The sequence below is a fragment of the Mixophyes fleayi genome, chromosome 7 (genome assembly GCF_038048845.1).
Source record: "Mixophyes fleayi isolate aMixFle1 chromosome 7, aMixFle1.hap1, whole genome shotgun sequence".
Lineage (NCBI taxonomy): Eukaryota > Metazoa > Chordata > Amphibia > Anura > Limnodynastidae > Mixophyes > Mixophyes fleayi.
Window position 1 is genome coordinate 50,156,915 of NC_134408.1, and position 25,262 is coordinate 50,182,176.

Consider the following 25,262-nt stretch of genomic DNA (forward strand, 5'->3'; position numbering starts at 1 on the left):
GTGAGCATGAAGCAGAGAGAGAGCAGCAGAGAGTGAGCATGAAGCAGAGAGAGAGCAGCAGAGAGTGAGCATGAAGCAGAAAAAGAGAGCAGCAGAGAGTGAGCATGAAGCAGAGAGAGAGAGCAGCAGAGAGTGAGCATGAATCAGAGTGAAAGCAGCAGAGAGTCAGCATGAAGCAGAGACAGAAAGTGAGTACTGGAAAGTATAATTTATAAAGGATTTTGTTAATAAACTGTTTAATTAAAATATAAAAATAATTAAGAGTGTGCCGTAAGTGCGCTCTCAGCTATGCACACATTACTTGCAAAACCATGTACTTTTCTGGTAGGTCATGCCCTTCTTGATTGCCAAATATCAGAAATGTTCTTTTAAAATTGAGACTGTTGGCACCAGAGGCAGAAGAACTATAGGGGGTGCGGCCAGTGAACGGCACAAGTGCCCATGCCAATAATGGGGCTGCTGCCACCACCGGCAGTTTACATTAAATTAAAAAATATTTATTTACCAATGGTGATGGTGGACATGGGGCACAGTGCGATGGTGAAGGGGGACAGGGGGCACAGTGTGATACAGAATTTTGCACAGAGGAATGCAGAAGGGGGCTCAGTGTGATACAGAAAGGTCACAGTGTGTTGGAAGAGGCACAGTGTGATACAGAAGGGGCACATGTTATATATTTATATTTCTTATACTTGAAATTTGAACTAAACAAAACAATACTATACGTTTTTGTTTTGTGTGTGCATGTGTGCCTGTGTGTAAAGGGATGGGGGGTGGGGGTGGGGGCGCCCGGGGCCCAAAGCAAATTTTTCCACCTGGGCCCATGACTCGCTAGTTCCGCTTCTGCAGATAGTTGTGTCTTTCTTTGATTAAATGTATTGTTTTAACTTATTACTGAGATACTGTATTTTTGCACCGGACATATTTATATACTAGATTAAAATATGCATTACCACCTAGAAGGGAACCAAGCATTATAGCTGTGCCCTCTCTTCAGAGCTCGAGGGCCTGTTTCCCAGGTGCTGAGATTAATTTCACAGCATCCGTAAAAACTATATTAGCCAAGGGAAAGTTTAGTTACCTTCCTCTTAGCCCTCTGATTAGCACAAGTACTGTTTAGAGATTGCAATTCTCATTCTTTCATGTAGTAGGAGGTAGTGGTGGAACAGTTTGCTATATATATGGATTTTCACCATAGTCTTTATAAAGTTTAGGAATAATCCTAATGTATGAATTATATCTCATAATAATCAATATATTGGGGATACTCACATTTGGCGGAGGTTAATCAATGTTATTAGTTGAAATGAAAATGAGAAGTGAATCTGATTTAATTTTTTGACATATGTATAATAATGCGGTAAATCTTGAATTTGCACATATGGTAAATTCTTGTCAGATTTCTTTCTTTAAACCAGGACATGATGGTTCAGGAGGGGATGTTGATAGCCAAAACCATTTCAAACATATAAAAATACAATCATAAACAATTATGAATTAGAAGTATTCCAAAGAGTCAATTCATATGCATAAAAATAAATTGTACCTTAGAGATGGATTATAATATACAAGCTGATTTCCTTCTTCAGTGATTTAGAGAAAAACAGGGTATAAGAAGTTTATAAAAAGGGCATCAAACTTTTATAAAAAGTATAAAAAAAATACAGGACATTAAACAGATAGTAGACAAGATAGATTATAACTCTCTATTGGTAAATAAAGATAAAAATACATTGTAAAATAACAGGAAAAATATGGATTTGAATGTAGTTTCATTACTGTATATAATAATTTCTATCTGAAGAAATGATCATTAGAAAATACAAGATCACCCAGCTGTCAATAGACAGGAAATCATCTTTTATTTATAGTATGAAACACTAGTAAAATATTAAATAGATAATTACTTCAAATAACAGAGGATAGGTCAATGTATGAAAACATGTGGTAAGTGCAATAAATATGAATATTGTATTGATATCGCTACTGAGATTTACTAAACTGCAGGTTTGAAAAAGTGTAAATGTTGCCTATAGCAACCAATCAGATTCTAGCTATCATTTATTTAGTACATTCTACAAAATTAAAGCAAAATTGGTTACTATAGGCACCATCTCCACTCTTTCAAACCCACATTTTAGTAAATATACCCCTAGGTCTAAGAGTAATGGCAGGTTGGTTCATATGAGGTGAGATAACATGTCACTCTGAATATGTAGTGTACATGCTTATGTGTCCATGTGGAACACAATATATTGGATGGACAAGTTGGACTTTTAAAAGAAGCTTTATACGGTAGATAACCTTATACTGAAAGGTTTTAAATTAATTTCAATTATACAGTGTTTCTTAGGAGTAAATGTTCCAGAATACAGTCCAGTGTCTTTGTAAGTGATATATAGGGAAACACCACACATCATATCTGGATCAATAAAAGGTTTATTTTGTCTTCTCAAAATACATAGCAAAGGTTGTGCTTTGTACCTGCTTTGTACCTGGCCAGTTTGTTGGTTTACAAGATGGGGTGTGAAGTATTATCATTTTAAGTTGGCACTTCCCCACTTTATTATGGTTTGCAGTCCCACAACTGCTCCCCCGCTCCATAATAAAGAGCCAGACTATCCAGCAAGCAGTAAGGAGGAGAATAATGATAACATTTTTAAGATACTTTCATTTTATTGCAGAAGGCAGAAGTCACATATAGAGCAGAATTAACTACTGTCCCCTTGTCCTCACAGTCGCACTTGGTCAGACAGCATTATATTCCCAAAGAAAACACCCTCTCTGACCCCACCCCCACCCCAGCATGCTCCAAAATTTGTGGAATTACAAGCTCCAGCCTGTCAGGAGTTATGTAGTTGTATTTATGTAGTTATGTAGTTTTTATAAGAGATGGTCACTGACCCCCGTGTTTTGGTTTTGGATTCGGTTTTGGATCTGGATTACCGTCGTGTTTTGGTTTTGGTTTTGCAAAACTGCCATTGCGTGTTTTGGTTTTGGTTTTGGTTTTGTTTGGTTTTGTTTTGCTATTTTTTTGGAAAATCCATGTTTTTGGGCCTAAATTAACCCAATTTAGTGCTCCAACTGTTTTAGAGACAAGTAATCTAATTGTTGAGGTAATAAATCATCCAAAAAAACAGTTTAATTCTTCGTTGGTAGGCCTATTCTACACACAAAACAGATTGTCTTCCTCTCCATCTATGCATATTGGCAATGCAGCCATCGTCTTTGAATGTATATTACACCATACACTTATAGTTAAATATGTAAAGAAATGGAAAAAGCCAGTTTGGTTTCTGTCTCTCAAGGCCCCCCTCCACTTGTATAAAATACCAAAAAATTCAGCCATTATAGACTGTACAATATTAATTGACATGGAGAAAGCCAGTTTGGTTTCTGTCTCTCTAGGCCCCCCTCCACTTGTATAAAATACAAAAAAATTCAGCCATTATAGACTGTACAATATTAATTGACATGGAGAAAGACAGTTTGGTTTCTGTCTCTCTAGGCCCCCTCCACTTGTATAAAATACAAAAAAATCCAGCCGTTATAGACTGTACAATATTAATTGACATGGAGAAAGCCAGTTTGGTTTCTGTCTCTCTAGGCCCCCCTCCACTTGTATAAAATACTAATAAATTCAGCCGTTATATACTGTACAATATAAATTGAAATGGACAAAGGCAGTTTGGTATCTGTCTGCATCAGATCCTCTCTCCACTAGGAGTAAAATAGAAAACTATTCAGCCGTTATATAATCTAGAATATAAATAGAAATTGAGAAAGGCAATTTGGTATCTGTCTGCATCATAATCATCAACATCATCATTAGCGCCCTCGTCGCCTACACAAATCTCCCCCTCATCCTCTTCTAATTCCAAAGTGGCATCCTCAATTTGGGTATCACCGGCTACACTCGGGCTATTAAGGCACACATCAGCAGAATGCTCACGATTAGACATCCCACTGTTGGATGGACTCTCCACAGGGATTGTTGTCATTTGTGAATCAGAGCAAATATTCTCCTGTAATGCCTCACTGTTATCTTGCAGCTCGGCTTTGACGCGTAACAGTAGTTGTGCACCAATTGTAGGCTGGGTAACTTTTTGGGATCTGCCACTAATAGCCAAAGGTGAAGGCCTCATTCTCTCTTTGCCACTGCGTGTGTAGAATGGCATGCTTGCAATTTTTTTTTTATCGTCACTTAACTTTTGCTCAGTTACACTTCTTTTTCGCTTCAATACAGTAAATTTTTTTTTGGTTTTTGTTTTTTGCACTAATTTGAAAACACTCTGTTGTTTGACATCGCCTTGGCCAGATGACGTACTGGGAACACTAACATCAGGACTGGTGACAGAACCTGGTTGCTCATTCAGATCATATGTGGACTGCTTTGAATCCATTCTGAGCGCAAACCACTGGGGAGTGCTAAAAATTATTTAGTAGATACTGCTGACAGATATGACTTTTGACAGCCAGAAATATTAATGCACAATTAGGGAGGACACCCCAAAAGCACTGAGGAGTGCTAAAAATTATTTAGTAGATACTGCTGACAGATATGACTTTTGACAGCCAGAAATATTAATGCACAATTAGGGAGGACACCCCAAAAGCACTGAGGAGTGCTAAAAATTATTTAGTAGATACTGCTGACAGTTATGACTTTTGACGGCCAGAAATATTAATGCACAATTAGGGAGGACACCCCAAAAGCACTGAGGAGTGCTAAAAATTATTTAGTAGATACTGCTGACAGATATGACTTTTGACAGCCAGAAATATTAATGCACAATTAGGGAGGACACCCCAAAAGCACTGAGGAGTGCTAAAAATTATTTAGTAGATACTGCTGACAGTTATGACTTTTGACAGCCAAAAATATTAATGCACAATTAGGGAGGACACCCCAAAAGCACTGAGGAGTGCTAAAAATTATTTAGTAGATACTGCTGACAGTTATGACTTTTGACAGCCAGAAATATTAATGCACAATTAGGGAGGACACCCCAAAAGCACTGAGGAGTGCTAAAAATTATTTAGTAGATACTGCTGACAGATATGACTTTTGACAGCCAGAAATATTAATGCACAATTAGGGAGGACACCCCAAAAGCACTGAGGAGTGCTTAAAATTATTTAGTAGATACTGCTGACAGATATGACTTTTGACAGCCAGAAATATTAATGCACAATTAGGGAGGACACCCCAAAAGCACTGAGGAGTGCTAAAAATTATTTAGTAGATACTGCTGACAGATATGACTTTTGACAGCCAGAAATATTAATGCACAATTAGGGAGGACACCCCAAAAGCACTGAGGAGTGCTAAAAATTATTTAGTAGATACTGCTGACAGATATGACTTTTGACAGCCAGAAATATTAATGCACAATTATGGGGGACACCCCAAAAGCACTGAGGAGTGCTAAAAATTATTTAGTAGATACTGCTGACAGATATGACTTTTGACAGCCAGAAATATTAATGCACAATTAGGGAGGACACCCCAAAAGCACTGAGGAGTGCTAAAAATTATTTAGTAGATACTGCTGACAGATATGACTTTTGACAGCCAGAAATATTAATGCACAATTATGGGGGACACCCCAAAAGCGCTGGGGAGTGCCAAATATGAAGAAAAAATAATAAACCTCTATCCTCCTCTCTGCACTAGCGATTTTGGTTAGAGCAATTGCAAGAACAATATTGTATTCTCTGTCCCTGCTCTAATTAGCCTATGACTACACCCTGCTCTCTCCCTCTGTCAAATGGCGATGGATTGCTGTGGAGGCGTGTATTTATAAAGTTGAAGTATCGTGAGAACCGAGCCCCGAGATCCGACGACGTCACAATGACGTTCGGCCTCGATTTGGATTCGGAATGGGCGGGAGAGTACCGAGCTGCTCAGCTCGGTACTCGGATACCCAAAGTTCGGGTGGGTTCGGTTCTCGGAGAACCGGACCCGCCCATCTCTAGTTTTTATGTAGTTGTAGTTATGTAGTTATGTAGTTATTATGTAGTTGTAGTTATGTAGTTCTCCCACAGCTGAAGGGCAACAACTGGTCTGCCATATCGCTACAATAAATTGCTCCTCATAAAGTGTTATATATATAAGCCCTTATAATCCTTATATAAATAGGCCTCCAAGCTTTAGCATCATATCCCTCTTTCATCTTAGGGATAAGACCTGTCACTGGCATCTAGGAAGACACAATTGCCGGAACCACCTCAGCTCTGATTTTTTGCATTTTCTTATCATGAGCAGCCAATCTCTTGCTGAAATAGCATGAGAGTATTCCAAGTCTATTTGGCCATGAACTCCATATTTATTTGCTGCAATTCCTGTTGTTGTCACAAGCTATGGGTTTCTGGGGTAAAATGCGCTTTGGACACAAACCTAAATGATGGCACACTTGAGTCCTAAGGGTCACAACTTGTCCCAATACCATTTCTAATATCAACTCGTGGACAGGAGGGGGTGAGTCAGGACTCTACAGACAGTTGTATCATTCAATAATGGCTTCATTAGGCCAGGAACATCAAATACAGACACACAGGAACAGGAATGAGAAGGGTGAAGGCCATAAAAAGTGCGTAAGCCACATAGTAGTAAGAAGTGACAGAGCTATTCCATGCTTCTGGAGCAATATGCCCCTTCTTCACATGTGGACAACATCCATTCTGCCACAGTCTGTAACAATGTATCCAAAAACAATACCACAAAGGTCAAAATATTAAATGTATAATTGCACCTTTGTTATTCCAGGACTTGTATAGGAACAGAGCACTGACTGAAGCGCAAATCACATGAAGGACCATGGAAACATCCAGCCACCCGCACAGGCATTTAACTCAGTGGGAATGATAAGAAGCAGCTAGATGTGTGCATGTACCTAAGACATCGACTAGATAAGGGCCTAGCAATAACATACATATATGGTGAAGTTGGACAGATTTGGCTATATGTCTGGAGCACTGATGGGGATAATGGTTGCACATAATGGGCAGATTACAGACAATTTCAGCCAGAGCCATTTAACATACGATAGATCTATATCAAGTGCTGATTAGGGTCAGCAGACCCACACATACTGCAATTTGTAGCCAATCAGATTTTGAAATCTTTTTTCAAAAACTATGCCCACTAAAACCTGTTCTTGGTGTGGGAAACAAGGTTGTATGAGAAAAGTTGTTTTGTATTCTTGCTTTAATCTGCTGTGAGTTGTTTGTAAAAAATGGAAATCTATGCATACATTAATAATTTTGATTTCTACAAATTCTATTTGTTCATTTTTTAAAAAAAATTGTCATTGAGTCTTTACTTCTATTGGCACCTAAGAGAATCTCAATGAAACCATTAAACTTCTTTAAAATGAGTTTTGATAGCCAATAAAACAATAATGACCTTCATGAGTGTTGACCTATATGCATTTTAAAGTAAATATTATTGTAAAGAAGTAAAATCATGTCAGTTTTTCTTGCATGTGGTGGAGATAAAGCTTCTCTATTGCCACAATATTTGTTTATTGTATCTTCTCTTGTTTCTTGGCTGAGCAAATGTATGTTGATGCCAAGGAGTAAGACTTACCATGTGATTTTATCAAGATAGCTTTCAAAGACAATGAATACTTACCATATTATTTAATACATGCTTGAAGAAGTAAAACATACACATTTTGTTTAGTTTACAGATTACATATTTAACATTGTCACTATGGTGCTTTTTTAGCGTGTTGCACTTTAACAATATCATTGGGATAGGAGGTTTCTATAGGAATCAATGCTTCCTTTGGGTGTCCAAGGCAGCATTAGGTGCCTTTAGATCACTGTTGTTAACTACAGTCAGTATTAGTTTATTTCTTACCTAATCTTTGTAAACTGTTCAAACTTTAGGAACTACGTGCAAAAGAGGTCATCTTCTTCCTATGTAGATTGTTGGTTATATATATTTATTTTCTACTTATTTAAAATGAATTTACATCTAGTAGAGAATAAAATTTAGTGTTGCAAAGACTGTTTAATCACATATAGAGTACATGTATCCATTTAGTATGGTCCTGCAACTGAAAAGAACCATCGGCCTATGTGCAGCCACTTCTTGCCCCAAATAAAAGCTGGTGCTGCATGCACATCATTGGGGTGAGAGCTTGAGCTCTGGGTCATGCAGTCACTTCCTCCTGCCTATTATCTGACTCAGATGGGGACATGACTCAGCAGATGAGGCTGCGCCATGGGTCCTAAGCTGTCGCACCATCATAATGTGCCACCACTGGATCCCCAAAGGAAGCCCAGGGAGGGATGTACCTTATTTTTTGGGATTGTGCATACACATGAAAATGGAGATGGTGGACATTGAAAAAGTCTATAAATTTCATCCAACTTTCACTTTAGGACAATCATTATATCTTAAATTAATCATGAGAGTGGAGGGACATTGGGACTATCATGATTATATGTGCCACATTTCTCTATTTAAATGTGTTGATTACATAGGTATATACAGTATCATCATCATCATTATCATTTATTTATATAGCGCCAACATATTCCGTAGCGCTTTACAATTGGGGAGAAACATAGTAAACTAATAAACAAACTGGGTAAAACAGACAAAGAGGGGAGAAGGCCCTGCTCGCAAGCTTACAATCTGTGGGACAATGGGAGTTTGACACATGAGGTTAAGTCTACATTTTGCATTTCGGCCCAGTCAGACTGCAAAGGTAAAAGTGACTTATAAGCTAAAAGATCCTATCACACAACAATGTTAGTCAAGGGGTAGTTGTCTTGTGTGAAATTGTTTAACGGGTGGTAATAGGGTAATGTAGTGAGGTTAAGAGTGTGGTTGAGGAATATTATAAACTTGTCTGAAGAGGTGGGTTTTCAAAGAACGCTTGAAAGTTTGTAGACCAGAGGAGAGTCTTATTCTGCGAGGGAGAGAATTCCATAGAGTGGGTGCCGCCCAAAAAAAGACAGGTAACCTGGAATGGGAGATGGTAATGAGTGTGGTTGAGAGATGCAAATCTGGTGCAGAACGGAGTTGGCGAGTTGGGAGATATTTTGAGACAAGAGAGGAGATGTGCAGTATGTGCATATTAATGTACTTACACATATTAAATGTGCCTGTTTGTTACAAAAGCTATCTTATTAAAAGCAGGAATGGCATCATAGGGTGCATTCAGGGTAGATTTTGGGTATCGAGCCACATAGTGTCCTAATCCCATTATTATTCAATATTTTTTATTTAAGAAAAAAGGGATCTTAATTCCACATTCCATCTGGGTTCCCATTCCCCAACCCACATTACATGTTTGTGCTGCTGCTCCTGCAAGAATTCCTATTTTATAGAATTTTTTTATAACTAATATAAAGGAGAAGAGGGGAATAAGGGGAAGCAGGGGGCGCTACACAGTAGAGATGAACCCTCTGGCAGACTGGGCAGAGCTCCCTCACACTGGAAAAGAAAGACAACTAGATAATTGTGTGTGTGTTTTATGTGTGTGCTGTCCGTGTGTTTAATGTAGGATGAAACAATTGAGACTGCTCTGGAGCTCTTTAGCTATACCATTGACACAATTTGACAATTGAACAAACCTCTCTGGTGATGAAAGTACAGTAATGGCAAACATCACTGTCAGCTTGGGCAGGAGCTATACAGACAGTCTTCTGTGGAGTCCTGCTCAAGGCAAAGGCTTTAACATGGTTATTATTGTCCAGTGATAGCACAGGTTACTTTTACCTGTTATTGTATCCAGTGCACCCGATTCAACCCTTGGAGGTAATGGGCAATAGAAGGAGAAAGGGTACCCTGAGTAATCCTAGTTATTAGGACTGGGTAATATTGTAGATACTTGAGGTTGGAATATATGGTGGAAATTGGGGGCCTGTATAATATTCTGGATGATAGATGTATTTTATTGAAAACAATTGGTAGGCTACAAAATATGCTGAATTATAAAGGCTTTATTATTATTATTATTATTATGTACTGTAATTATGTTACGTAATGTGCATAGACACATTACACTGTTCACACAACAGATCAGTTTTGCACCGTATTGTGTTTTAAGTCTTCAATAACTGGGTTTAGTACTATTTGTTCAACCATAACCACAATTTTCTATAACCACTACTCTCATTAAAAAAACAATACACAGCGTAATTTTCAGGGGATGAGAAGAAAAGATTTACAAACTTTGCTCTAGGAACCAGTTTTTCTAAAACCTGCCCTGTTCTGGACAGATTTATAGATTCTACCAGAACAAAGAACCTGATCTTGCCCTGCTAGATGTCTTTTAAACCCGAGCTGCTGAGAAGGTACACAGTCAGTTCTGGTCCATTGTCAGGTGGTCTTGATGGCATATCGAGTAAACGTGCAGGTATGATCACTTGTTAATGCACTAATGCTTCAACTATTCAATTACAGCGCAGGAGGGGTGTGAATAAAAACTTTAAACAACTGTGGAGGTCTGTATAATAAGTAGATTGTACAGTATGATCCGTATAATATAGCTGGTAACATGGTATGGGCAATGTGGTTGTCCACGGAGCATGTGAAATTTCTCTGAGACACCAGTGTCCCCACCATGATTTCTAACTAGGACTGCATAGTGCCTAAAAACCTCACAGACTGGAAGTATATTATTACAGTATTATGTTTGCCTGCACCTCCTCAGCAGCCATCAAAAACTAAAAAAGGCTATGCTGCCTCCTGATAACCAGGCTCTTCTCCAAAAAATACGCTCTCTCCACCCTCATCTCATTTAATAACTTGTTCTGTAAAAAGGAAGTTCTGCATGTGGGTACAAAACAAGGCACATGAGTGTGCCTGCATTTAACTAGGTACGCCCTGGTGTGTTCAGCTTCACCCACCAGAGGATGAAAACTTTTGCACCCCCTTAAAGGACTCGCTATTTTCACGGGCAGATCCATGTGCTACCTGTACAAACTGACATAATAGCACAAAAAAAGATAGTTGACATTACAAAATGTATATGCTCTGTAGATTGCATTTTTTTTGCACATTTGTATTATACTTGCCAACCTTTGAACAGTGAATTCTGGGAGATCCCAGGCAGGGGGCGTGGTTGGAGAGCGGGAGTAGGCGTGGCGTGGTCAACTGCATCATTTTGGCTCCACCCCGGCGACAAAAACAGAATTTTGTCACGGGGGTGGGGCAAAATGACGCGATTCACAGCAAATCGCATCATTTTGGCCATTAAATAGCAGTATGCGGGAGTCCAGGAGACCTACCCGGATTTTGGGAGTCTTCCAGACATTCTGGGAGAGTTGGCAAGTATGCATTTGTATATGACACTATTCTCTTACACCCCAAATCTGAATATATTCATAACAATAAAGAGCAGTTCAAAGAACCAGGTAACTAAAAAACTAACCCTAAAAATTATTTGCTGCTGACCGTGAAAATGATACACACCAAAAGCAAAGTTGTCATAATCAGATTGCTGAGTCAACCACTTGAATGGTTCTTAGATAGCAGTTCTGTCAGCTTCAAACTAACATGTCCTCAGCATGAAAATTAAAACAGCATGAGCTGGAAAGAGGATCACAAATATCGCATTAACCATGTTACTCATTGCTTTTGGACTTCAATTACGTTTCTGGATTTAATAAAGTCTTTTCCTGTATGATTGAGATTGCCAGTGGCGTATGCAAGTGTATACGTGGGCAGTATTACAACATTTCTAGGGAGAGCCAGGACATCATTTTTTTTCTTCGTATTCTTTAACATTTCAGTATATCTTACCTCAAATTTATTTGAATGTAGTTGAGGTTATGGAAAGCAATTTATATGATGTGGAAAAGAATTTTCTTTCAAAGTGTGTGGTACAGAAGCCAGCATTGTCTTCAGAAAAATGGAAAATGTAAGTCACTTCTTTTCCATTAGTTGAGCTTGTCACATGTGTTAAATAAGACTTCCTTCCTCATTTTAATACTTTAACCCCTTCTTTTAATAGCAATACATTGCTTATCCAACTGGCAGTAATAGGGTTAAATGTCTGAGAATATCCTAGGGACTTGTGGCACATTATGACATTATACTTTATAATTTCTTGCAACCAATTAAATCTTTAAAACTGGAAAAAGTTCCAGTTTTGTTACTTCATCCATCTCTAATGCAGACCCAGGACATCCTCACTGTGTCTTGGACTGTGATACTTATATTTGTGTTTTAATCATTTTACAACCAACAACACGTTTTTAAAATTACTTTTTACAATTATTTTATCGTGCTCAGTAGACTCATTTGGATTGTAATATGTTGTGTATATACACTCACATTAATAGGTACAGCAACCTAATCGAAAAATTTACCTGCAGAACTGCCTGATATTGTTCCTCCAGTTGCTGTGGATATCCCCTTAACCTTTACAGTCCTGGGTGTAAACTGATTGTCATCAGATCATTTTATATTGTCATTGATTATACTTGCAGACATTAATTAGGTCTCCTTTAAGGTGCCGTTTTCCAAATTTAACAGTGCCATTTTGTCAAGTACCAACAATTTAACCCCTTCATTCCATTTTATTAGTAAGGTAGCTTTTCTCTGAACCCTCCCAAGTTCTCCTATATCTTTCTTATACACAGGTGCCTAAAACTGTAACCCATAGGTAAATATGCACCCCATGAGTTTATTAGCAGGTGCCTGGCACTGAGTGCTGCTAGTCAGCTATTGTCTACTAGTATATCTAAGTCTATTCCCATATCAGAGATCCCCAGTTGCATCACATTTAATGCATAGGTAGCACAATTATTACCATGGTCTCCTATTATACTTTTCTAACCAGAACCTGCACAGTCCTAAAGTACAGAAAGGGACATTGAAAATGATTTGGCACTTGATGACTTCCATAGGTTAACTAATATGCAGATCAAAATGATGGATGCACAACTTACAATTTGGGAAGTACAAGATGACATTAGATATCTAGCTAACAAGGATCCAATACCAATACCCTTGAGGTATACAAAAAATAAATAGATAAATTAGCTAAATAAAACATATAAAAAGTAAAATTCAATGCAAAGGACAGTGGCAAACTACTGATCACCAAGGAAGCCACTAACTTTAGCCCAATTTTAATATGTTCCAATTAATATACCCCTTTACTTCTTATTCCTCAGTCAGTTTCTATATCTGCCCATGTACGTATAACACCCTCTTTCCTTGGTTAGGGTGTGTATACCAATCTTTGTCTGTCCTGTCTTCGAATGGACTCTTTGTCGTGTATTCAGTGTTGCACAGTGCCTCCAGTTTGATCCAAGTACTGTAGGCTCTATGTGTAGTAGTGTCCTGGAGTTAGCAACACCAGAGCGTGACCAAGGAATCCTCCGCTCCCCTACACTGGACCACAGGCACACACAAAGAAAATATTATTACACCAGGCTGGTCTGTAGAAGCGACACCAGCACATTTGTTAACGAGGTGTGGACTCCTCCATTTTTTTGTAGATTTTTTATTCAAAAATATATCTCTTTGGCTCAAACAATGGTTAAGTGTAACTTGAGAACAATGCTAACTAATATATGATACACAATTTACACAGACATCACTAGTTTTATACCACTAACAGGTACCTCTATCCCTTTTAATAAGGGATAGAGGTACCTGGATAGAGGTTCTTATAATACCTCTCTAGAGGGCATATGTATTAAAAAGGGCATTTTTAACACGATCCCTTTCAATCCTTATCACAAAGATAAGTATTGAAAGATCATGTGTATTTATTAAAAAACGTAATCAGGAACAGCAGTCACGAATGCCTGCTGTTCCTGCGAAGACCCCTCTCCTATATTTTCTATGGTCACTATCGCAAAGTGACCACCTTGCGATAGTGACCAGAGAATATCATATATTGCTGTACATTAAATAGTGCTGGTAATTCCTACTGGTGTTTTATAATTTGATCACTTGTATGTTACATCTGTAATATAAATCTGGCTGAGAATCGTCACCGGCATATTATATTTTACTTTTGGCATGTAAGGTTGTATTTTGGTAAATTAAATTGGTCTTGACCACAGAGTGTAAGGGCCTAATTCATATTCAGATGTACATCCATTTGCATAGCATATCTTGTGTGAAATAGCTCTGTGCATGCTAGAAACGGGCCTTAAGCCAATAGACGCAATTGCATGTAATTCATAAATTCATGTTCGAACACAAATAACACCTACGACTGCCTACGACTTGAGAGGCAGAACAGGGAGGGAAGGGGAGGTGTAGTGTACAGTAAGGGTGTGCCGATGTGGCCAATTCAGGTTCTGGCTTTCTCGTAAGTACTTTTGGCATAAGAAGGAATTTGCTACAGGTCAGCTGTAAATGCAGACTGATAGTGATGATTGACATGGCATAGTCTTTGTTTTAAAAAGTACACATGTGTGTGCCACTAGCTAGCACAGAACATGTGTATGCAAGTAATTTAGACTATAAAAACACATTGGACCTGATTCATTAAGGAAAGAAAAGAAAAAAAAATTAGTAACTTGTCACCTTGGCAAAAACCATGTTGTATTGGGGGGGAAGGTAAATTTAAAACGTGGGGACAGACTTATAATTGGGGCAGGGCATTGGGGCAGGGCACACTTAAATGTAATGTATTGCACTTTTGAAGGTTGGATCTATGCATTATATACTGTGTGATCTGTGTTATGCACTCTGTTTACTTATTGCTTGACTTTACATATTTTGTGTACCTATACATTTTCCAAATAGGCTCCAACTTTCCAGGATCCAGACAACAAACCAGCAGCTACAATAACAGATATGAAAGAAGAAACAGTCCACCAATAGCCTCTGCGTTTAGCCCTCCTAATTTTATTTCCTAACCTCTCTTGTACTTTTACTCCCCCTTTCACTTGCTATATCTTTCACCTTCCTTGTCCATACACCTGCTGTGTTTCCACCTTCCATGTTACTCACCACCTTCTTCCTCGCTGCCTCTTTCATTTGTATTAGGTAAACAGTTTCTTGTGGCAGTGCTTGTCCTACATCTGGATGTCCATGGTGGTGTGGCAAAAACTTTGGAAGCCGTTACAGGTAGATAAATACAGGATCAAGATGGAAAAAGTAATAATTAATATAAATAGGTAATAGTAATAAAATAGTAATTCTTGAAAATAACAAAATGCTTGATGGAAAATAAATATATAAATAAAATACAAATTAATATAAAAATGAGCTGTATTAGTATAAAGAAAAGGGCAGATGAGTAGAAATAAGAAAGCATAAACTAAGCCATGCACAGAAAGCATCAAACGGACTCTACATTAATTGGACACTAGAATGACTAGTCTAAACCAACCTATCATATAGTGCAGGCCAGTGATGTAATCAATTATGTCCTACAAATCAAATTTACATTGTATTTATTGAAATTGAGGCCTGTTAACAATAAATGTAAAAATAAAATTGCAAGGGCTGGTTAAATGGTGAAGCAGAGACCCAAATGCTGCACATACTCCTTCATTTAGTGTATATTAACTAAGTAGAAATATATTTTAGAAAATTACTTTTATTTCCTTGAAGCCTATTTGCATACAATCATAACGATTTTCAGAATTTTTGTGATGCATTGGTTATACCAGGAAAAACTTTTCTAATATTAATCAACACAAGTGAATTTTCTGTAGAGTTTTCAGAATATACAAACAAATATCCTTTGGTACGATATTTTAACAAATATATTGTTATTTTATAGGCTTTATATAGGAAAATACAGGCTATACATACATATAAAACAGGAAAAATAGACATTTTACATTGTTGTGCCACATGTTACTTAGTACAGCTCCAGAAATATACCCCAAAATACACCATGCTTTGCCTGCAATATAAAAATAAGATATATTTATGTATAATACAGGCCTGATATAGTTATAAGGTCTAGGAATAAAAGCAAGTCTTCATTCAGCTGTAAATAGAGGATACACAATGTCTATGTGCACAAATCCAGCAGGTTAATATTACAATCTGATTTATAGTGAGTTGCTACATGTACAGTCTTGCTCATGATAGCCAATTAACATAAACATGTGGGCTGTGTGGTGTGTTGTACTATTAGCCACCTACCTCTGAGCCAAAAACTGACAAACACACTTAATAATAGGTTACAATTGATAGGTACTATAGCCTGTAAGCAAAGGTTGGTTAATAGTCATATTATCTTTAGCCAACCTTGATTGGTCTTATAGCAGGGTTGTCCAACCAGCGGGCCCAGCACGCCTGTAAATGTGGCCCAGAAGGAGTTTTGGTTGTGGCAAGGGGGCAGCGCTGTTAATGGGAAAAAAAAATCCTGCAAAAAAAAGAAAAGAAAATACTTACCTTGCGGTCACGCGGTCACGTCAGCTGGTACTCCGGCTCCCTCCCTTGTCTCCTCCACCGTGCGGTGCTCGCAGTGAATGTCAGGCGTGATGTCATCACGCCCAACATCCATTGCGGAGCGCAGCACAGAGGAGTCACCTGCGCGAGAAGAACAATCAGCATTGGAGAAAAGAGGACAGGAGAACAAGCCGATTAAAAGGTAAGTTAAGGGGGATTTTTTTTATTATTTCAAGGGACGCTGACCAGTGAATAAAAGTCACCTGGTCCTGGAGCATCATGGACCTTATCTCCCTGCTACATACTTCTACTTGTAATACTAATGGGGAATTATATATTATTCTCTTTGGCTCATTATAAGTTGTTATCCCTTAACTAACATAGTGGTGTAATTAGCAAAACAGGTCACAATTTGGGGTCACAGTGGTGTATATGTCAGGTACCGCAGGCCTGGTCAGGGCACCCTGATATACAATGCCTGGCTTAAATGCACTTTATTGATATTGCATCGAAACAATACCAAAAGTGATTGTAGTATAATAACTAGAGAGGATTTTTGAACAGGGCAATTGAAAGGTAAGTATAGGGGGATTTGAAAAAAAACCGATATATATATATATATATATATATATATATATATATATATATATATTTATATAAAATCACTTTTTTTTCTCATATATTTATATGTTAACTTTGTTTTCTATGGTTTTTTGAATGATCAGCTATTGTTATTGTTAGTGTATCTTATGTGCGGCCCAAACCAACTCGTCGTCTTCCAATGTGGCCCAGGGAAGCTAAAAGGTTGGACACCCCTGTCTTATAGCATTCATAACTGTAATAGACTATGTATAAAATAGTATTGTGAACATGGATAAATACAGTGAGCAAATAAATTACAGTATATGAAGTATATATGGCTTACAAGGAAATTATAGTTTTGTATCTTTAACTTTTATTTATGACTTTCCTTTACAAAGTAAATAGTTACATACAAAGAACAAAATGCAGAACAAAAATTGTAATAACAACAGACAACAGTTAATGGGAGAAGTTTTGTGAGAAGGAGCGGGTGAAAAGGCATGATAAGGAAAATATATCCTGTTACACAAAGGAAATGTATCTAAATATGATCACATAGTGAAACTGTTACAAACTGTTTCAAAGTTGTAGCACACATTAATAACGTATAGGCAAGGCAAGGAAGCAGAACTAAAAGGGTTCAGTACAGAATAATATTGGGGCCCTTACCATTGAACTTATTTTAAAATAAAACCATTTAATTCATTAAAATAAATATCAAATGATTAGATCAAACAAAAATAAAGCCATGTTGACTCAGAGCTTATCGAATTATTAAATAGATTTCTAACATTATTAAGGCAGACAATATGTTATTTTATGGTGCTCTATGGATACTGGAGCAACATAAAATAATCCAGAGCAAAAGCACTCTCTTCCCTGCCCAAAACCAGCCTTGCCAATGGGTGCTACCAATTTAATATAACCGTGACCGTAGTCTGATGAAAAACACATACTCCTGGTATGAAAATATTAAGTAAAATAGCCTGTGTTTAAAAGTCAATAAATATAGATTAAATGAAAGCAGATTACGATTAGGACTATTCAGGAAATTAATTTGAACACTAGCTAAAGACAAATTAAATATTTGCTAAGATACTATCTTTACATATATGAGTAAACATGACTTTACCTTTGTATAATTTCCAATACAGCAATACATATTAAACATATTCACTGAACTAATAACTATAACAATTATGTCAAATAGATTTTGATACTGTAGAAAATATTTTATAGTAAGCAATGTGCTTATTATCTGCTTTGAGCATCATTCATTTTATAGCTTAACATTCAGTAATGCATGAAAAGCGATATAATCAATATGTCATGCTAGTCATTTATACAAGAAACAATAGGAGCACATCTACCATTGGTTCAGCACAACAGATTGCATGTTTGTCAATTAATCATCTTGCTAGTTATTGCATGTTTGCAACATTTATGCAGCTTAAATGGTTTTTTACACCTGGACACAAGCTGTTGATGTTATGTGGACATTTCAATGGGAACCTGTATCAACAGCCCACACACACACTGAGACTTCTTCACATTTGTGTGCAGTAAAAAGCAATGTAAATATTAAAGATTAACACTAAATACACATGGATTGTTCTCAGCTGTCAAATCTGTGTTCCATTTTCTTAAAAAGATGGGGGGCAGACGCAGGTATAGAAAGGAATTACTGATCCCTATGAAAAAAGGACAGGTGTTAACCTATAGGCTTCCTCACATAAGGCATTGTGCAAAAATCATGCTTAAAAAAATAGGACTTACTGAGGGTCGGTGTTTCCATTAGGTGAACCTAAAACATCAAATGAGTGAAATAATGTTACATATCCAGTGGTTTTAATGCCCCCACAGTGCCATCACCCAGAGCTGACATGGAGGAGAAGCAGCTACAGCTTCTTACACATGAAGCTATCCCCTCTATGGCACCACCAGAGCTTGCACCGGTCCCGTCTAGGAAACCCTCAGACCTGGCACCAGCCCTGGACTTACTATTTTTTATTCTAATCAGTGTTCCATTATGCTTAATGTGAGAAATTCTGTGAGCTAATGGCTATCCATCTTTTCATGAGTTTCTGTGATCCATTTTTGCGTCTGTTTACCGTTTCATTCCCTCCTCTTTCTAGAAGGGAATGCATCGTAACCTTTGGTTGATCAAAATCAGCCCATATGTACATACCCTAAAAGTTCAAATATTTGACACTTGAGTGATCCACACCCTCTTTCTTCTTTTACTTCGCTGAGTTATTTACTATTAATAAGAGTCAAATGAACAACAAGATTTTAATAAAAACATAGTGGTGATTTAATGAACAGGGCAAATGCAGGATTTCATATGCTTGGTTTCTTCAAAAAATAAAAAATAATAAACAAAACACTGGCTGCAGTCATAGTAAAATTGGAAAAATACAATGTATATAAATGTAATAATGTAAGCGAAATAAAAAATACAATAGCTGTCCTATATATTTTACCATCTTAGCCAAATGATATAATGTAAAACCTTGTAATACTAATCTGCTACTCACATCCAATTCAATAAAACAATACAATTATTGTTACAGTTACTCCCCTAGTGCCTCACATCACTCTTAGCAGCCAAGAAGCTGCAGACTATCACACAATGCTTAATTTTGCAGCATTTTCACATGAATACTATAGAACGATTACAGCGGCCTTTTTAGTAAAGCCAAAGCTTATTAAAACATAGGCCGGGTACCCACAAAAATGAGTCTTAGGGCTAGATTTAACAAGCTGCGGGTTTGAAAAGGTGGGGATGTTGCCAATAGCAACCAATCAGATTCTAGCTATCATTTTGTAACAAAATGATAGCTAGAATCTGATTGGTTGCTATAGGCAACATCCCCACTTTTTCAAACCCGCAGCTTAGTAAATCTAGCCCTTAGAGTGCTGACGGATATAGTTTTTTTTAATGAAGACAGGAGGAGGTAGTTCCTAGTTGCTGTTTCCTGCTTCTCACCCACAGGACTGGTGTGATTAAAGAGTAGGGGGGTTTCTGGGTAATTGTAAACACCCTGATGAAGGGAGTTGACATTAGTGTAACAGATTGTCAGAGTATAGGTGTGACTTTGAATCTTTGCTTTTTAAATGCACAAATAATGAACTTAGGGTGTGGATGGAACAGTGCATTGCCACGCCCTATGACAAATTTTATGTAGTGGACTCTCTCTGAAAACAGTAAAGCTGGGGCCTGCACATGCACCCATTGGACATGCACAGCTCAGAAGAGGAGTCTACTCTGTTCTTGAACCCAGTAGCGGCTACACTCCCTGCACCCATGGTAATTCCACCACTGCTTAGGAGTCATAATACCATTTCTGACTTGTTGAGCAACAATCATGATCCAAGTAATGCTAAATATATGTTTGCACATGCTCAACAAGTTATGTATATTTTCACACTGCTTCTGGTGATCTTATCTATCAGTTTCAGTTATTTACCTTTAATAACTGATCTTTCTGAATTGTCTGAGTGTCATATAAACAGTAATGAGTGAATTGCAAAATAGCAGTCTGATAAAAGTTTATATATATTTGCCATACCTAAGTGCATTTTTTTAAATTATCATACAGCTTTAAATTATCATACAACTCTAAGGCCAACTAATTAATATAAAATTAGAAGCCAAGAAAGACACATTAACACATTGTACTTATTTAATCATGTGTGCTGCCTGTTCTATGACCTTTCATTGCCCGATCAAGTAAATTGCTGATTCAGCGTGTTTAATAAATCCCTTCTTTACTCAATAACAGTACTTTGGAAGAAGTCCCATCATTGACTGTATTTAGAATGACCGTAGTACTAATCTATATAACTAAGACCTCTGCGTTACTCGTAACTCTCTGTAACATGACAGATGGACACCATCAGTTGAAAACCTTAGAATCACTGTGTCAATCTGTCTTGCTACAGGGAGCCAATAAGTGCCAAAGGTGATCAGCAGAGGTTATGGAGCTCACCTCTAGCCATGACCGGTTAAATAGAGTGAACTTCAAGTGTACCAGGGGAGAAACCCACACCAAATTACTATTATTGGGAAGGGAGAGGATTTAGTAATATTGATTTATACAGTGGAAAATCCATATAATTATTTCCCTACCAAACTGTAACTCAAAAAGTGCATGTTCCTTTACCTTTTATAAAGCATAGTGTATTCTGATCATATGGCAAAAAAACTAGTGTTTTGCCCAATGTGTTCACCATCTTTTATTGAAACTAGGAAAATGAACATTCATTTCAATGAAACAATTTACCGTATATACTCAAGTATAAGCCGAGTTTTTCAGCACATTTTTTTGTGCTGAAAAAGCCCTCCTCGGCTTATACTCGAGTGACTTACCTGATCCCGCTGATCCCGCCGATCTCTCCGACTTGCTCTCCGATCCCGCCGCTGTTAACTTCCGCAATGGAACGCATATGTGTTCCACTGACAGGAAGTCCGGCATTTGGAACGCAAACGTGCGTTCCAACTGCCAAACTTTCTGTCAGTGGAACGCACACGCATATGCGTTCCACTGCAGAAGTTACCAATTAAATGGAGAGAAGAAGCTCTTTTGAAAACATGCATCCTATTATTAATGTGCTTTTCTGTCGTTAGTGGATATAAAACCCATATTAACAGTGGACAGCTATGAAAGAGCCAGGTGGGTGATAACTTAGAGATTATAAACCTCTGCATCTGTGTTTCTATCATTTGCATTTACAGCATATAATTTGACAAAACAATTGCATTATTTTTGGGTTGTGGGGCTATAAATAGTTTTTGTATGTTTTTCTTTTTACTAAGGTGTAAGCATAGAAAATAAGCACTTCATAATAGTTTCCCATTCTCTTTTTTTCCAAACTGGAATGTTTCCTATTTAATTTTCTTCTTTTTAATCAGCCAATCACAAGTGGAAAAAGCTTTGCATGCAATATAGATGACAGAAAGAGGCACAGTGTGTTCCTGCGATAATTGTACCAACAAAAAATGCCCATTGTCACACTCAGCCACTTACGCTCAACTTCTGTTTGTGTCTGCTAAATATACAAATGTTTACTTGACAAAAGCTGAACAAAATTAAGTGGCTGAGTATATACATATATAGGTAGATAAATACACAGGGATAAATAATTTCAAAACAGAAAACAAGTATGCTTACAATTTAATAACTTAATTTCATCGTGTATTGATCAGTAGCTGCAGCATTTCCCACCCTAGGCTTATACTCGAGTCAATAAGTTTTCCCATTTTTTTGTGCTAAAATTGGGTGCCTCGGCTTATATTCGGGTCGACTTATACTCGAGTATATACGGTATTATGTTTGATGTAGTTTTTTAATTGATACTTGGTCACATTTTTCCCCGATGAATTATCCTGTTGCATAGGTTATATTCTCACACTACTGTCAGGAAATTCTGGACTACAATAGTATTAAAGAAAGGATTGAGTTGTTTCGGTGGAAGGTTCTTTAGGTCAATTTAGCACATTATAAAGTTGACATTGGAAATAAAGATAAACAAGTAGAATATAGTGTGTTCACTTTAGGGATGGAATTTTACTTAGTCTACTTTATAATTACCTAAAATTGGAACACATACATTAGACTCTAGTTTGTGAGTCACTGTAAGTTCTTGTGACTTTAGTAATCTGGTATTATCTTTATGATGGTTATGTATCTGTTGTTTCTATGGCACATTCATTATCAAATATCATATAATGACATTAGAGTGTATCATTTGGGAATTTCAATAAGGTTATCAAGTGAGTCAACTGCTCTATTTTCCTTTTTACAAGGTACCTACTTATGTATGAGGGGCGATTTGAGTGCTGGGTGATTTGTATGTTATATTGATTTAGATATCCTCTATATCCCAGTAGTCTTTCGCGTGAATACTAGTATGCGCTGTTATTATTTATTCTTTAACTTTTACTTTTCATGGGACCTGTTTTGTGCTTCCATATTGCACTTAGGCAGAGATGTGCATTTCCAAATAATATATAAAACGTCACACACATAAAATTACCACCTGTAATAAAGACAGTTCCAATGTCCTCACACTCTCAGGATTCATTTAAGATATAAGTGAGGCTAATTTGAACAGCACTTTAGATGAAAAATGAAACCGTGTGTTTTATTGAAAGGTGTGGTGCTAATTAAATAGCAGGTTGGACTTTTGCACTGTGATCCTCTGGAGATATTATCGCACACCTTGGCGCACTTATCAACTACAGAGGCATCTTTCAGGAGTGGCGGGTAGGCATGCCTCTTGGAGTGTGTATCTAGGTGCACTGTTGCAAAATCAAAGCATTTGGGGTGCACTTTGACTGTGATTTGTAAATTATCTCAAGGGTGTTGTACTTAGGCCTGAAATGGGTAAAAGAAAGTAAAAAATATATCAGGCAATCAATGCTGTAGTACAAAACTTTATAGCAAATGCAGTGCACAAATGAATGTACAGTAGTCTGGACTACTAATGGTCACACTTACAAAGAGCATCCACATATTTTTTTTCTCCTAGTTACATTCCAGGAACAATATGTGTCTGAAGTGCTATAAGTTTATAGACACCTGCTTTTTTTTGATTCTTGACGAGTATTTTTTTCATGCACTGTGATTGGCCTGATTCTCCAGTGGACATTATTTGCTGAATTTTGTGCTAATTTCTAGCTAATCAGGACAAAGATTTTTCCCCATCTTGAATGGGGAGGTGCTTCATACTTTTGGATATAGCACAATGCATTTACTTTGAAAGCAGTGTGCTACACATTGACCTGAATCACTGAATTACTTGGTTCCTCCCCCTTCAGGGCTGTCTCTGACCATTATCATCTGCAGCAAATATATGTTGAGCTAGAAACATCGGGCTGGTGCAGAGTTGGATGCAAAATGGGAGACAAGTACTGTTACAAAAGAGCACAATAAAACAGCATATTTCCGCCCATATGCAGAGTTGTACACATCTGGAGATGCTTCCGCTTCCATATCAGCAGTAAATGCTCCTGGTTTACAACAAGTCATCATCTCTGCATCAGCAGAATTTGCACCTGGTTTACAAATCATTATCATCAGTGAGAATTTGCACCTGGCTTACCAGTCATCACCATCATCAGTGAGCATTGGCGGCTGATTTATAAGTCATCATCATCAGTGAGCATTTGCACCTGGTTTGCAAGTCATCATCATCAGCGAGCACAATGCACCTCCCCTACAGCAGGTGTAAAACATATGCCTCATAACAGGCGTATATTATGTTTCAGTTTACATGTATCATCCAAACACAAATACAATATAGATCTGTTTATCTGAGTTAAATATATCGTAATAAATGGGTGTATGTATGAAACTACTTTATACACACACCCGATGTGTGGGAAGAAACACATTGTAACATAATGAGGTGTGTAAAACTCATAGTTACTGATATACTCTTGTCTTCTAATTATAATGCATTTAGAAAACAAATACATAGTATATTCATTCCCATAGGAAATAACCTTCCATCTGTTGGAATGGTTTGGAAACACTGCTTTGTAATGAATTACTATTTGCTTGTTTTATGCATGAATATTGTCTATGAAATGTGTTGATTAACAACCAACCAACTTTCAAACATTTCAAATGAACTAAAAGCAAACTGAAATATATTAAGAATGTTTGTCTGTGTTCACTTTCAATCCATGCTCTAGAATTGTAAAAATGGAATGTACCCTGGAATTTGGTAGCTCAAAACCAGCTCATATGTACATAAACTAAAACTCAAATACCTGACACATGAATGAAACACACCATCTTTCTTCTTTTGCTGAGTTATTTAATATGAAATGAGGGTGAAATGAGCAGTAAGACTTCAGTACTAAGGTACTGGTGATTTAATAAGGGGGCTGCTCTTAGAGGGGAATTCAATTCCCCCCAAAGTAGCGCTGCGATAACTCTATTACCGTTATTACGTTAAAGTTAACCCGGCTTTTTGCTCACAGCTCAGACTTAGGCTTAAGTGTAATAGGTAGGTGGGATGAGAAGCGGCATTGCCGCTTTAAAAATATTCAGAGACAAGTCACAATTGAAAATGACGTACTAACAACATGCCGTTGTTACTGGGGATCGTGATTTCTTACCACACTGACTTGTTCTGTCATTCTTAAGATCAGTCCTTCTTTCTTCTAAGTCGGGGAAGTCATTATTCATTTTGGTCCCTTTGTGGTAGTCAGTGTCGGTGTTATCAGCACCGTTAAAGTGACTACCACCGATCCTATTACCACCCACTACACAGCTAACACAAGACAACAACCTTCTGACCAACAAGGCTGTGTGACTGAGCATAC